This window comes from Solanum tuberosum, unplaced genomic scaffold (assembly GCF_000226075.1).
Source record: "Solanum tuberosum cultivar DM 1-3 516 R44 unplaced genomic scaffold, SolTub_3.0 scf00084, whole genome shotgun sequence".
Taxonomy (NCBI): Eukaryota; Viridiplantae; Streptophyta; class Magnoliopsida; order Solanales; family Solanaceae; genus Solanum; species Solanum tuberosum.
The window spans coordinates 26,133-41,395 of NW_006239009.1; positions in this window are offsets into that span (position 1 = coordinate 26,133).

A 15,263-nucleotide genomic window follows, 5' to 3' on the forward strand; every position below is an offset into this window, starting at 1 on the left:
TAGGTTTTATGATGAAAGGTCATTCTCATCTTAGAAACCTTTGAGCTATATGATATGAGGGATTAAGTCCCTAAAGCCTATTTTATGAACTAATGTTAAATAAAGGCTTAAAGATGTTTAAAAAGGGAGTTGGAGCTTAGCACCGAGTGAACATGAAAAATTAGAGTGGGGTCTTCACGTTTAGCAAGTCCGGCTTCCCACAAGAGAACCTTCACGTTTAGCATGTCCGGCTTCCCAACATAGATGTTGTCTCATGAGATGGGAACCACCATGCTTAGTAAGTCAAGGTTTTCTAGCAGCAATCTCCTTGTTCCATATCTACGTGCCCCCGTAGGTATTAGCTTAGTGGATCCACTAGATAGCTATTATGTATGTAGGTCCTACTTTGGCAAGTAGTACCCTCTCTTTTCGGTGTGGGAGTAGAATACCGGATTCCATGTAGCTCACATGGTCTATGTCGGTTATGGCAATGTCTCCCGAAAGTTAAGAAATGAACTAAGATAAGAATATGAACTCTAGTCATGATTTCTCAAGAGTTACTTAGTGTAGGTAGGACTATGGACCCTACTTATGCATTGCACAAGTGGACTCTAAGGGAGGTTATGATTAGGCTCTTTATGTAATGAAGACTATGGTCTATGTATGTTAATGTGAAAGCATGTTAAGGTTGACATTACTTATGTCAAGACATGAAGTAAGTTTATGCATGTGAATTACACTTATGACTTCTTAATGTGCTTGCTCAGTATATGTGGGGGTATGGGACTCCATGTGTAAATTGCACAAGTGAGCTTGTGAAGGGGTTGTGAGGATGGTTTACCTATGATATGAACTAAATGGGTTATGACCAATGATGTAGTAAAGGAATGAGTCCTTATATTATGTAATGAACTATGTTGGTCTTATGTCTAAATGAAGATGTTATGACTTGTTGAATATGATGTACCTAGTCTATGGTGGCTTCTTAGGAACACTTGGTGTGAGTAGTATTATGGGATGCTACTTGCACATTGCACTAGTGTGACTTGGCGGTTGTCTTAGGTGATGGTTCTTATGTGAAGACCATGACTTATGGTGTTCTTATGACTCTATGAATATATGTGGTTGGATTGATGAAGGCTATATGGAAGTTCACCCTTGGTAACGTTAATGTGATACATTGCACCAAGTATTCCCTAAGGGTTGCTTGAGGAAAGGAGTTAAGATAAAGAGGAAGGTAATGTATTGTATGCATTGAATGTGCCAAAAATGTTAAAAGTGGTTTTATGTGCTATTATCAATGGTTTCCACGTGAGGTTTCCAACTAAATGTCCTTTTAAGAGCATGTTTTGCATGGTTATCATACTTAGTGCATTCTTGTACTAACAACATTCTTCTTCATCTTTTTACATCAGGTGTAGGTGGTGGTGGTTAAAGAGTCTTTCCTAGAAGTGATGAGCTTGGCTTACTATTCCCAAGTTCGGGTGTGTCCTTGAAGATTCAAGGACCTTTTATGTTAAATAGTTTTCCTTAAGTTCTATGTACTAGATAGTAGTTTCTTTTGTATTGTAAGGGTTGTGTCCCTCTTGTGTTGTAGTCATGTTTTAAGATGGCTACCTTAAGACTTAGTATTCCGATTTTTGTATTAAAGGTTTAATGAGGTGACTTTTTATGTCTGGTGTTATATTATGAAAAAGTTTAAAATTTTCTGCTATTTTTCCATGATAAATGCTATGACGAATGCTAAGGGCTTGTATAAGACCTTCGAGAGGTCGAATATGCCGGTAACGACTAGGGGGTGCTCTCGGGTCGTTACAGCAACCTCACCTATCTCAAACAATCTGATAGGGGATCTACAACTCCTACCATAAAGAGCCTCAAATGGAGCCATACCAATACTCGAATGATAGATATTATTATAGGCAAATTCTATCAAGAGCAAATTGTCATCCCAATTTCCCTTTAAATCAATCATGCAAGCCCTTAACATATCTTCCAATGTTTGGATTGTTCTTTCTGCTTGCCCATCGGTTTGGGGGTCAAAAGTTGAGCTAAGCTTAACTTTAGTACCAAGACCCTTTTGGAACGACTTCCAAAACTGTGAAGCAACCTGAGTACCTCTATCGGAGATAATGGACAAAGTCACTCCATGCGATCTTACCATCGCCCTCAAGTACAACTTAGCATAATCTTCCGCTGTATAGGAAACTTTGACGTGAATAAAATGGGCCGACTTTGTCATTCTGTCAACTATAACCCAAATAGAATCATACTGGTGTCGAGTCCGTGGCAACCCTACTATGAAGTCCATATTCAAATCTTTCCACTTCCAAATAGGAATGATAATATCTTTGGATAAAACTCGCGGTCTTTGATGCTCAACCTTCACTTGTTGGCAGTTAGGACACATAACCACTAATCCCCCAATATCCTTCTTCATCTTATTCCACAAATAGATCTCCCGCAAATCATGATACATCTTGGTGGCTCCCAATTGAATAGAATACCGAGAACTATGGGCTTCCGATAAAATATGTTCCCTTAAGTCATCAACATTCAGAACAGATAAACGACCTTGGTACCTTAGGACACCACCTCCCCCTTGGGAGAAAGCCTCTAGGACTTCTTTAGTACCGTCTCTTTCAATTCAACTAATGTCGGATCTATACATTATTTTGCTTTCACATCATCCACAAAAAGATGATTAGGAACCATTATGGACCATAATGCCACCCTTCGTGGAATCCACAATTGAACTCCCAACCGGGCCAACCTATGAACATCTCGAACCAACTCTTTTTTCTCATCATCAACATGTGCAACACTATCCACGGACAACCGACTAAGGGCATCCACCACCATATTTGCTTTGTCGGGATGATAGAGAACACTCATATCATAATCTTTCAATAACTCAAGCCACCTCCTTTTGCAAAGATGTAGATATTTTTGGATAAACACATATTGTAAACTCTTATGATCGATAAACACATTAACATGGACTCCAAACAAATAATGCCTCCAAATCGTTAAGGCAAATACAATTGTCGCTAATTCAAGATCATGGGTAGGATAGTTCTTCTCATGAACTTTTAGTTGCCTTGAAACATTCTTCTCATGAACTTTTAGTTGCCTTGAAACATAGGCAATCACCTTACAATTTTTCATAAGCACACATCCCAAACCCACATTACAGGCGTCACAATATACCACAAAGCCATTGGTACCTTCGACTAATGTCAACACCAGAGCAAAAATAGGTCTATCTTTCAACTCTTGGAAACTTTTCTCACAAGCTTCCGACCATAGGAACTTGGCTTTCTTTTGAGTCAAAGCGGTCAAAGGAGAAGCAATGTGGGAAAACCCCTCAACAAACCTTCTATAATAACCGGCCAAACTGAAGAATCTTCTAATATCTATTGGTGATAGAGGTCTAGGCCAACTCTTGACCGCATCCGTCTTCTTTTGATCTACCTCAATACCGTTGCTCAAAACTATATGGCTAAGGAAAGCTACGGACCTTAACCGAAATTCACATTTATTAAACTTTGCATAGAGTTGTTGGTCCTTGAGGATTTACAATACAATTCTCAAATGATCAATATGATCATTCTCACTTCTTGAATAGATCAAAATATCTTCGATATAAACAATCACGAACATATCAAGGTATTGTATAAACACCCTATTTATCAAGTCCATAGCCGACACCGGGGTATTAGTCAAACCAAAAGACATGACCAAGAACCCATAATGACCATATCGGGTTCTAAAAGTTGTTTTCAGAATATCTTCCTCTTTCACCCTCAATTGGTGATAACCCGAACGGAGATCAATTTTGGAGAAATTACTTTCCCCTTGAAGTTGATCAAATAAGTAATCTATTCTTGGTAGAGGATACTTGTTCTTGATGGTCACTTTGTTCAATTGGGGTATGAATACACGTATGGAGTGAACCATCTTTCTTCTTAACAAACAACACCGGAGCACCCCATATGGATATACTCGATCAGATGAAACCCTTATCCAATATATCCTTTAACTATTTCTTCAACTCCTTAATTTCCATTGAAGCCATTCTATATGGAGGAATAGAGATAGGTTGGGTATCAGGGAGAAGGTCAATCCAAAAGTCTATTTCCCTTTAGGGAGGAACACTGGGTAAATCATCGGAAAAACTTTTAGAAACTCATTTACAATAGGGACCGACTCAAGAGTAGGAGTTTCAGACTCCACATCCTTCACCCTCACAATATTGTAGACATAACCCTTCGAAATCATTTTCCTAGATTTTAGGTAAGAAATAAATTGACAACTAGGCATAGAATTTCCCCCCTTCCACTCAAGGATAGGTTCATTTGAAAACTGAAATTTGACAACTCTAGTCCTACAATCAATATAGGCATAGCAAGAATTCAACAAATCCATACCCAAGATGATACTGAAATCTATCATGTCAAGTTCTATCAAATCAACCAAAGTAACTTTATGGGACAAGGAAACATGAAATATTCTATAAACCCTTTTAGCCACCACAGAACCACCAACAGGGGTAGAGATAGAAAAAGGTTCTAACAATATATCGGGAAGGATATCAAACCTTATAGCTACAAAAGGAGTTCCAAATGACAAAGTAGCACCCGGATCAAGTAAAGCATATACATCTCTATGGAAGACTTTTAGCATTCCAGTCACAACATCCAGGGAGCTCTCTTGGTCACCTCTAGTTTGGAGAGCATAGAAACAGTTTTTCTTAAGAGCATTTTCACTCGAACCACTCGCATTGGATGAAGGGTAGGGTTGAGCCCTACGACGACCATCTCAATCATTCTTGGCAACCAAAGGACAATCCATTATTTTATGATCCATTTTACCACACCCGAAACAAGCATTAGATCCCACTAGACACTTCCTTTCATGGTTTCTCCCACATTTTGCACAAGTACACATCAAAGATTTACCACCATATCCTTGGGGTTTAGGGTTAGACACTATTTCATTTCTTGGCTTCGGAGAAGCATTTGTAGAACCTTGCCTATAGTACCTTTGTCAAAATCTAGAACAACCCCGTCCACCTAACTTAGAATGTGCAAATTTGCCATCATCCACTATAGCCCTTTTTGCCTCCCTAGATCTTTCCTTGAGATTTTCTTCCTGAATTTGTTGGGCATGCACCATAAGGCGAGAGATATCCATGTCATGAACAAGTATAGCATTGCGGCACTTTTTGACTACCATGTCGAATACTCCCAATACAAACTTACTCATCGTGGCCCTACGATCCGCCACAATGGAAGGAGCATACTTGGATAGTTGAGTGAACCTCAAAGCGTATTCCTTTACACTCATATTTCCTTCTCTAAGGTTGATGAAATCAGGTACCTTGGTCTCTCTCATCTCAAGAGGGAAGAATTTGTCAAGATAAGCACTTTTGAACCTTCCTAATTCTATGAGACCCGCTTCCCCCGGCCTTGCCTCTTTCCACTTATTAAACCAGATCTGAGCAACCCATTTGAGTTGGTTAGCAGCTAGTTCCGCTTTCTCTACCGAAGTCACACCCATGATAGCAAGCACCTTATAAACCTCGTCAATAAACTCTTGAGGGTCTTCCTCAAGTTTGGAGCCATAAAATTTTGGCGGGTTCATTCTTGTGAAATCTCGCACTCTTGCCGCTGCCAGACCTACACGTGGTTTCACGGGGGATATCACCTCTTTGTTAGATTCTGATGTCACGGCTTGAGACAACACTTGGAATGCCGACCTAAACTCCGCACTCGTCACATACTCATTCAGTGAGTGAATCAGAGCTTGAGGAGGAACCTCTTGCTCAACATTGCTTTCGTCCAACCTTCTAGTGTTAGCCCTTCTAGTAGTAATTTCTTGAAAACCATCAGGCACGGATTAGGAGAAAGATTTATAGGGTAAAAATCCATGGCACAACTTAAAGATGTGAAGAAGTGGAATTTCCTAAACATCTAATAGCCTCATATTAATAAATGTGGCGCTCTTCACATTTATGAACAAAACTCTACTAGACATGGTTTGAGATATCCTAGAACCATTCTAAAGCTTGTGCTCTAATTAACAAGTTTGTCATGACCTAGGGTACCTCCCATATGTAACAAGGCGTATAAGACCCCGAGAGGCTTCATAAAAGCTACTTACATATCGTAACATAAAGTAATAGAAAAGGTGCAGGAATTTAAAACTTTTTAATACAATCAAAGTATTTTAGAAAAGCAAGTGGAAGTCTAACATGACATCATCTCAAACCATCTAAACATAAGAAAATGGAAATAATGGGACGCAGCCCATACAATAGTATAAAAAATAAAAGAAAGACATAATGAGATAGGGTGATCCAATCCTCTAATACAATGAGGACTCACCAAAGCTTCACTTCACATTCCTCTAGGAACCTAGCCACACGTTTATAAATCGTGAACGCGTGACCCTACATTTGATAAGAATGTAGGCAAGTGTTTGTGTTAGTATAATCAAGTACTAAATATGATGGCAACCATAAACAACATAAACATAAGGGTTAGTCAACATAAGACATAAGGCATAATCATAATCAATACATATAAAATATCATAATGAAAGAGGAATACTTCCTTAAGTAACCTCACTTATCCTTATCCAAGACTTAGATCATCTGCCTCTAGTCAAGCTCACATCATGGAAGGCATATCTAGCAACGCTCCGAACAAAGCATTATCATAGCATAACTACATTAGTCATACTTACTTTTAAAGACATGGGTATTCGCCTCTATTCCTAGCTTATAAAGGCTAATGTGTATTCTCCTCTTACCTTACTTACTTTTAGATTAGAGGTACTCGCCTCAACAACCTCATCATATAAAGCAGGCAATAACCTCAACATCATTTCATCATATAATGCAAGTACTCCCCTCCACATTATTTCATAAGGATCATGGGTATTTTCTTCCATGTCCATTCATCATAATAATAACATGGGGACTCACCTCTTGTTCAAGTCTAAGGAGTAAGGGAATCGCTTCACATCCTTTCATATAGAGGTCAAGGGTAATCTCCTCTAGCCTCATCATTAATTAAGCATTTTAATCTCGATTCATTTTAAGTGAGCAATCATTTCAACTTAGAATCATTCATGTTAGTAAACTTTTCACATTCATACAATCATGCTTATCAATTCATTATAGGAACTATCCCTTCCACATCATAGATTTTGCAATCAACAATGCATAGTCTAGGCGTTACTCTCAATGCACTAAATCTCATGATCATCTCCTATGCTTTACTCTCAACAAATTAACCTAATATTCATCATATATGCTTCAATATAAAGAAATTCTAATCATAAATAATCAATCCTATAAGGAGATATCTAACCCATAGAGTTTCCCTCACATGATATCAAACCCACTTTATCAATTCAACCCTAAAATAATATGATAGGAATGGGTACATGTAATTTCATCCTAAATACATGCAATTCTATCAATTCAATCATAAAAAATTATAATCAACTCAATTGGATCAACATTCATCATAACGCACAATAAAGTAAGAAACCCTAACTAAATTGGGGAAATTCTACATCAAATTATGGAATTTTAGGGGACTCCATGGGATCCTTCATCCCATGGATGAAAAGCCATAATACCTTAATTACAAAGTTCTCACATGCTTGAAAATTTGAGACTTGACCTTGATCTAGCTTCAATCTCCTTCGGCTTCTTCCAACTTCTAGAGAGAATATTTGAGAGGAGTTTTGGGAATTCTTTTGGGATTTTGAGAGAATGACTTAATTGGGAGATTTTTTGGGTTAAAATCACTTATATAGGTGTCTTAGACTTTGGCAAAACGACACCACTTCAATTAAATTAAAACCAAAAAAGACACAACTACCCCTCATATTAACTGTCAGTTGTCACCCATAGAACCTCTACCTACAGACCGTGGATGGACCCACGGTCCATCCCTCACACCGTGATTCTCTGTTAGAGAATTTCGCCCGACCTACGGACCCCTGGACCACGGACCATATACTCATCCATGAGTCGTGGGTCACTTTCCTAGACAGTTTTCATGGTGCCCTATCCACAACACCCACCAACCACTTGGCATCGTTGACCCTCATGAGTCACACATGTAGTTTTTCCCAAAAGCTTCTTTTTGCCTCGTTTCTAATTCGGGGTTTTATAGAGTTTTTAGGTTTATGATTTTTTAAGGGTTTTATAGTTTTTTTTTAATTTTTAGTGTTTATGGTTTCTTAGAATTTTTGGTTTGTTAGGGTTTAGGGTTTTTTAAGGTTTATTTTTTCTTAGGGTTTAGGGTTTAGGATTTTAGGTTTAGTATTTTTTTTATAGTTTTTAGGGCTTGGATTTTTTTAAAGAGTTTTTATAGGTTTAGGTTTTTAAAGGGTTTTTAGGGTTGTGGATTTTTAAGCGTTAAGGTTTCTTAGGCTATCGTGGAATATATATATATATATATATATATATAATTTAGGGTTTAGGGTTAATTATTTATGTTTTTTTTTGGGATTTTTAGGTTTAGGATTTTTAAAAGTTTTCTTTAGGGTTTTAAGTGTTTTCTTTATTGTCTTTTAGTTGTAGAATTTTTAAAGATTGTATGCTTTGTAGGGCGTAGGGTTTCTAAGGGTTTCAGTTTTCTTAGGGTCTAGGGTTTCGTATGGTTTCTTAGGGTTTATGGTTTATGGTTTTAGGTATAGACTTTTTTAAGGGCTTCTTAGGGTCTAGGGTTTAGTGTTTTTTATGATTTAGGGTTTAAGGTTAATGTTTTAGGGGGTTTTAGGGTTCAAGACATTGTTTTTTAGGTTTAGGGTTTTAAAATATTTTTTAGGGTTTTAAGGGGTTTTTATGGTTTTTTTTATGTTTAGGATTTCTGAGGGTTTTTGTAGGGTTTCTATAGGTTTAGGGTTTAGAATTACTTAATATTTAGGGTTTAGGGTTTCTAAGGGCTTAGGACTTGGGGCTTTCTCAGGGTTAAGGGTATTTTTAGGGGGTTTAGGGTTTCTTAGTGTTTCTTAGGATTTAACGTATGGTTTACGGTTTTAGGTTTAGGATTTTTTCGGTTCTAGGGTTTAGGGCTCAAGGTCAGTACAATTTTTAGGGTTTCTTAGATTTAGGGTTTTGTTTTATGATTTAAGGAAATTTTAGGGTTTCAGGTTTCTTAGAGATTAGGTCTTTGAGATTCTTAAGGTTGAGGATTTCTAAAGGTTTTTTTAGGTTTAGGAAATTTAAAGGCTTTTTTAGTATTTCTTAGGGTTTAGGGTTTGTTAATGTTTAGGTTTATGGGTTTCTTAGGATTTAGGGCTTAGTCTTAAGGTTGTAGGTTTATTATTTTTTAGGGTCTAAGGGTTTTTACAGTATTTTAGGTTTAGGGTTTTATTAGGTTTTTAAGGGTTTAGGGATTCTTTGGGTTTAGGGTTTCTTACTGTTTCTTAAGTTTCATGGGGTTTAAAATTTAGGGTTTAGGGTTTTTTTACGGTCTAGTGTTTAGGGTTTATGTTTTTTATGTTTAGGGTTTTTGAAAGTTTTTAAGGGGTTTTAAGGGTTTTTAAGGGGTTTTAGGGTCTTTTAGGTTCAGGGTTTTAAATGTTTTTTAGGGTATTTTGGGGTTCAGGGTTTAGAGTTTCTTGGGTTTATGATTTCTTAGTGTTTTACCTATCTTAGGGTTTATGATTTAGGATTTAGGGTTTAGGGTTTAGGGTTTTAGGTTTAGGGATTTTTAGTGTTTCTTAGTGTTTAGGGTTTAGGGTTTCTTAAGGTTTAGAATTTTGGGTTTAGGGTCTCTTAGGGTTAAGGTTTTTTTAGGGCTTAGGGTCTAAGACTTGGATTTTTTTTAGGTGCATGGTTTTAAAAGTTTTCAGGGTTTTTTAGTGGTGTTGAAGGTCTTGTAGCTAGAGGATTCTTAATGGTTTTTAGGGTATATGATTTCTTTGGCTTTAGAGGTTTGAGTTACTGAACATATAGGGTTTAGGATTTCTTAGGGAATTGTCATGACCCAGGGTACCCCCTAGATGTGACAAGGCGTATAAGACCCCGAGAGGCCTCATACAAGACACTTAGCATATCATTACATAAAGTAATAGAAATGAGCGAGGATTTAAATCTTTCCAACACAATTAAAGTCTTTTATAAAACTAGTAGAAGTATAGCATAATTGTCTAAAAGCATGTAAATTAAGAGAATAGAAATCTTGGGACGCAACCCATACAATATTCTAAGTCATAAAAGAAAAGCATAAAAGAAAGTGGTGATAACATCCTCGAAAAGAATGAGGACTCACCAAAACTTAACTTCCTTGATCGACAACGAAGCTAGCCATGAGTGTGAGAATCAATGTCGTCGGACCCTACATTTGATAAGAATGTAGGCAAGTGTTTGTGTTAGTAAAATCAAGTACTAAATATGATGGCTAGCATAAACAACATAATCATAAGCATTAGTCAACATAAGGCATAAGGCATAAACATAATCAAGTCATAATAAGCATCATAATGAAAGAGGAATACTTCCTTAAGTAACCTCACTTATCCTTAGCCAAGACATAGGTCATCCGCCTCTAGTCAAGCTTACATCATGGAAGGCATATCTAGCAACACTCCAAGCAAATCAACTTCATAACATAATCATATTATTCATACTTACAATTAAAGATATGGGGATTCGCCTCTATGCCTAGCTGATAAAGTCCAATGGGTAATCGCCTCTTGCCTTACTTACTTTTAGATTGTGGGTACTCTTCTCCAGAATCTCATCATATGACACGGGTACTCGCCTTGGTATCATTTTATAAGGAGCATGGGTACTCGCCTCCACATCATTTCAACATAGTAAGAATGTGGGGATACACCTCTTGTTCAATTCTAAGGAGTATGAGAATCACCTCATCTCCTTGCATATGGAGGTCAAGGGTAATTTCCTCTAGCCTCCTCATTCATTAAGCAATTTAATCTAGATTCATTTTAGGTGAGCAATCTTTTCAACCTAGAATCCTTCATGTGAGTAGACCTTTCACAATCATTCAATCATGCTTATTAATTTATTATAGGAAGTATCACTTCCGTACTACAACATCAACAATCAATAATTCATAGTCTAGGCTTTTACTATCAAAGCACTATATCTCATGATAATCATCTATGCTTTACTCTCAAGCAATTAACATTATATTCATCATATATGCTTTAATCTCAAGCAATTCTAATCATACATCACCAATCCTATAAGATGATATCTAACCCATAGAGTTTCTCTCTCATGGCATCAAATCCAACTATATCAATTCCACATATAAATCATAGGATAGGAATGGTTACATGTCATTTAATCCTAAATACATGAAATTCTACCAATTCAATCATAAACAATAACAATGCACTCAATTGGATCAACATTAATCACAACACACAACATTGAAAAAAACCCTAATTAAAATTGGGGAAATTCCTCTTCAAATTGTGGAATTCTAGGAGGCTCCATGGGAGGAAGGATACCATGGATTAAAATCCATCATAACTTAGTCAAAATACCCTCAAAATCTTGAAGATTGGGAGACCTGATCTTGACCCAACTCCAATTTCTTCCTTCTTCTTCAAACTTCTAGAGAGATAATGTTTTTAAGAGGAGTTTTTGGTTTTCTTTTGGGTTTTGAGAAAATGACATTAATGGGGGATTTTGGGGGTTAAAAATACTTATATAGGTGTTTTAGACTTAGTAAAAATGACACCACTTCAATTTATATAAAAGTGGAAAAGACCCTTAGGCCATCAACTTAACCGTCCCAAAAGGCCCACCCATGAGATCCCCAACGATGGACCGTGGATAGACCTACGGTCCTTCCTAGTCGGGCGTGGTATTAACAGAGAATTTTATCCATCTACGGACCCCTAGTCACGAGTCGTGTACCCATCCACGGGGCTTGGGTCATGACCGTGGTTCACTGTCCTAGACAGTGTCCTTTGTGCCCTATCCATAAGGCTCACCTATGGGGTGTGGGTCCAACCACGAGGCGTGTTTGTTTCTCGTGGGTGACACCTGGAACTTTTGACAATTTTCTAATCTTTCCTCTTTAGGTTACGGGGTGTTATATGCTTAGGGTTTAGGGTGTAGTGTTTCTTAGGCTTTAAGGTGTAACATTTTTTAGGGTTTAGGGTATTGGATTTATTAGGGTTTAAGATGTAGGGCTTTTTTAAGGTTTAGGGTGTAGGGATTTTTTATGGTTTAGGGTGTAGGATTTCTTAGGGTTTTGGGTTTTGGGTGTAGGATTTTATTAGTGTTTCAAAGGGTTAAGGGTGTAGGTTTTTTTTAGAGTTTATGGTTTTTTAGGGTTTAGGGTATAATATTTGTTAGGGTTTCTTAGGGTTAAGGCTTAAGTTTTTTTAGGGTTTAAAGTTTTTTAGGTTCTAGGGTACATGTCTTTTTTATGATTTTTAGGTTTAGGGTTTTTAGGCTTAGGATTTTTCTTAACGGTTTTTAGGTTTTTTTTAATTTTTAGTCTTTATTGTTTCTTAGGATTTTAGGTTTGATAGGGTTTAGGGTTTTTTATGTTTTAGATTTCTTAGGGTTTAGGTTTTAGATTAAGTCATCATATCAATGTATTTTAGTTTTCACCTCTAGCATCTCGGAATCTGAAGTAAGTTTACTACTAAGTAAATATCTAATCCTTAAGCCATAAAGGGTTATATGGAGCTCTATATACCAAATTAAGGATGTTGAGTGTGCTATAAAATTTTAGTATTTATGAAATTACGACGGAAGTGTTACAAATAGTATTTGGAAAGGATAATGAAGCGTTACTCGCTACCAAGTCAAATGAAGAACTGGTTGTATTTACATAAGATCTGGTGCTTTCTTTAAAGTGGTTAAAATGGATATATATATGTATATATTTGTCTGCTGCCAGCTAAAAGAAATGTCAAGTGAGCATCTCTTATCCCTACGGTAGCATCTCATCAAAAAGGAAAAGATAATTCCCAGTTAAGGTTTAATTGGCTATTTTATAAGTCAAAACGCAGCAGTTATATTGAATGGTTTCTTGGCATTTTGTTTTCATAAAGAAAGGTAATTATAGATATAGACATGGGTAAATTAATTGCTCTCTATTTGGTGGGATTTATTTTGTTCTTTAAAGAAAGCAAATTTAAATACATTTGAGTCACTTATGTGAAGCAATGAACAGTGGGTCCTTGCAATTAATTTCAGCCACTAACTTTTATTGGATAATAGGATAAATATTGAAATATTTAATTAGTACTTCAGTCCTTATAATGTTAAAAAGGCTGGTTTGATAAGGTTAATGATAATAATAATTATAAAAAAAAGAAATCAAAGAGGCAACCTCCTAAAGAAAGAAATATATGGAACCTGCCGAACTTTCTTCGGAGGAAGGAAATTAACTATCTGCTACTCTAGACCTCTGGAAGCAGGAGATATTTGGGAAATTTTGGTTGAGAAAATCCGATTCTTGCTAAACCCAATGGAATTAAGAGTTCTACTATTCGACAACACAAATTGTGAAAATCTCCCTAGTGTTAAGTCCAGATTGACTTGGTTCTATCGATTGGGTCTCCGGGAACTACTATTAGCCTAAGAAGCAACAAGGTATGTGAAGCTAAACTCCTTTCGCCTTTGAGGTATCATCTGTGTTACATTATTCTTATATAAAAGTCAAATTAGTTCACTTAAAAAGCGAAAGTAAAACCTTCATATTGGTTAGTTACTTGATTAGCTGAACGACCATTAACATTAATACTATGTTATAGATCTTATAACATTATTCGATAAAATATAGCGAGGGGAGGGTATTCATAGTTTCTACTTGACACATTCGCGCAACGTGTTTCTGTGCACAGGATTGAGACCAACCCACTATAGTGAGCCTGAATATTGTGGCGTACCACCCTTGTGGCATCATTTGTAGTTGGAGTCGGTCGGAAATCTCATGTACTAGTTCCCCCTGACTTGAGCCAATAGATGGCACATATGGCCTGCGGGCAGACCCTCATAGTGAGCCCACGATGGGTGCACCTCGTACCAGACTGCGATTATAGCATATGCATAAAAACATAGAGATAAACTTTTAGGAAACTCATGGCCTATAGTTAATGTGAGTTGCCTTGATTGGCCATCACGTGAACATTTGTAATAAAAATATTTAAAGTACTCCACCTGGGAAAACTATGGGTATCATGATATATTGATCATTGCTTGAGATATTATATTATGAGTCCATTAAGTCAGCACGTTGGGTACTATTGTATATCTTATGTTTACTCCTAATATAATCTTAGTTCTCTCTATTTAATATTTGATTCATATGAGTTTTCCTATCTATCGATCTATAATTCTGTTTGCTCTTCCTGCCAGTACATGTTTCATATGTACTGACGTCCTTTATATGGGGCACTACATTTCCTTGTAAATGCAGGATCAGGTTCTCAGGGAAGAGGACATCCACGTTAGATTCTGTTGTTGACTTCAACTGATGTTTTGGTGAGCTCCATCTCTATCCAGAGCTAGCTTGTATTTAGTACTTTTGATGATATGCACAAGTTGCTAGTTGTATACGCCGAGGTGTGTCTCGGCAAGTTATTAGAAATTTGATGTTGCACATCTTTTAGAGGCTTCTTGGACATCTTAATGTATCAGGTTGTATAGTTTTGCTCAGATAACTTCATGGGTTCTATATATATACATATATATATATATATATATCATGTGTGGTTATTCCACCAGCTTATTAGTTTGCAACTTCTTACATGTCATAGCTTATTTGTAGATCAAGTATCCATACAGTTCATGTCCGCCCTCCATTTTGGGGCGTGACAAACTTGGTATCAGAGCCTAGGTTCAGTTGTCCTAGGGAGTCTATGAAGCCGTGTCCAGTTGGACCTTACTTATCAATGTGTTGCGCGCCACATTTATAAATAAGGAACTACAAGGGCATTTAGGAAATTGTTCTTATTGTAATTTAGATCGTGCAATAGAGTTGATCATAGAAACTTACTTTGATTCATGTTTTGCTTTTGTGTGATACAGATCATGTCTGCTACAGATAAGGATAATGTCGTCTAGGTGGCAACTACTGATAACCTTCCCACCACCACATAGCAGTCTCCAATGTCAATTGATCAGACTATACCTCAAGAAGGTTTGTCAAGTCCTATGATTTTAAGGCCTCATGCGCTTAGGACAGAAGAACTTGTAGGGGTTCCCGAACCTCCAACAATGCCATCAATAGTCCCTATACCGCCACCAAGTTCTTCAG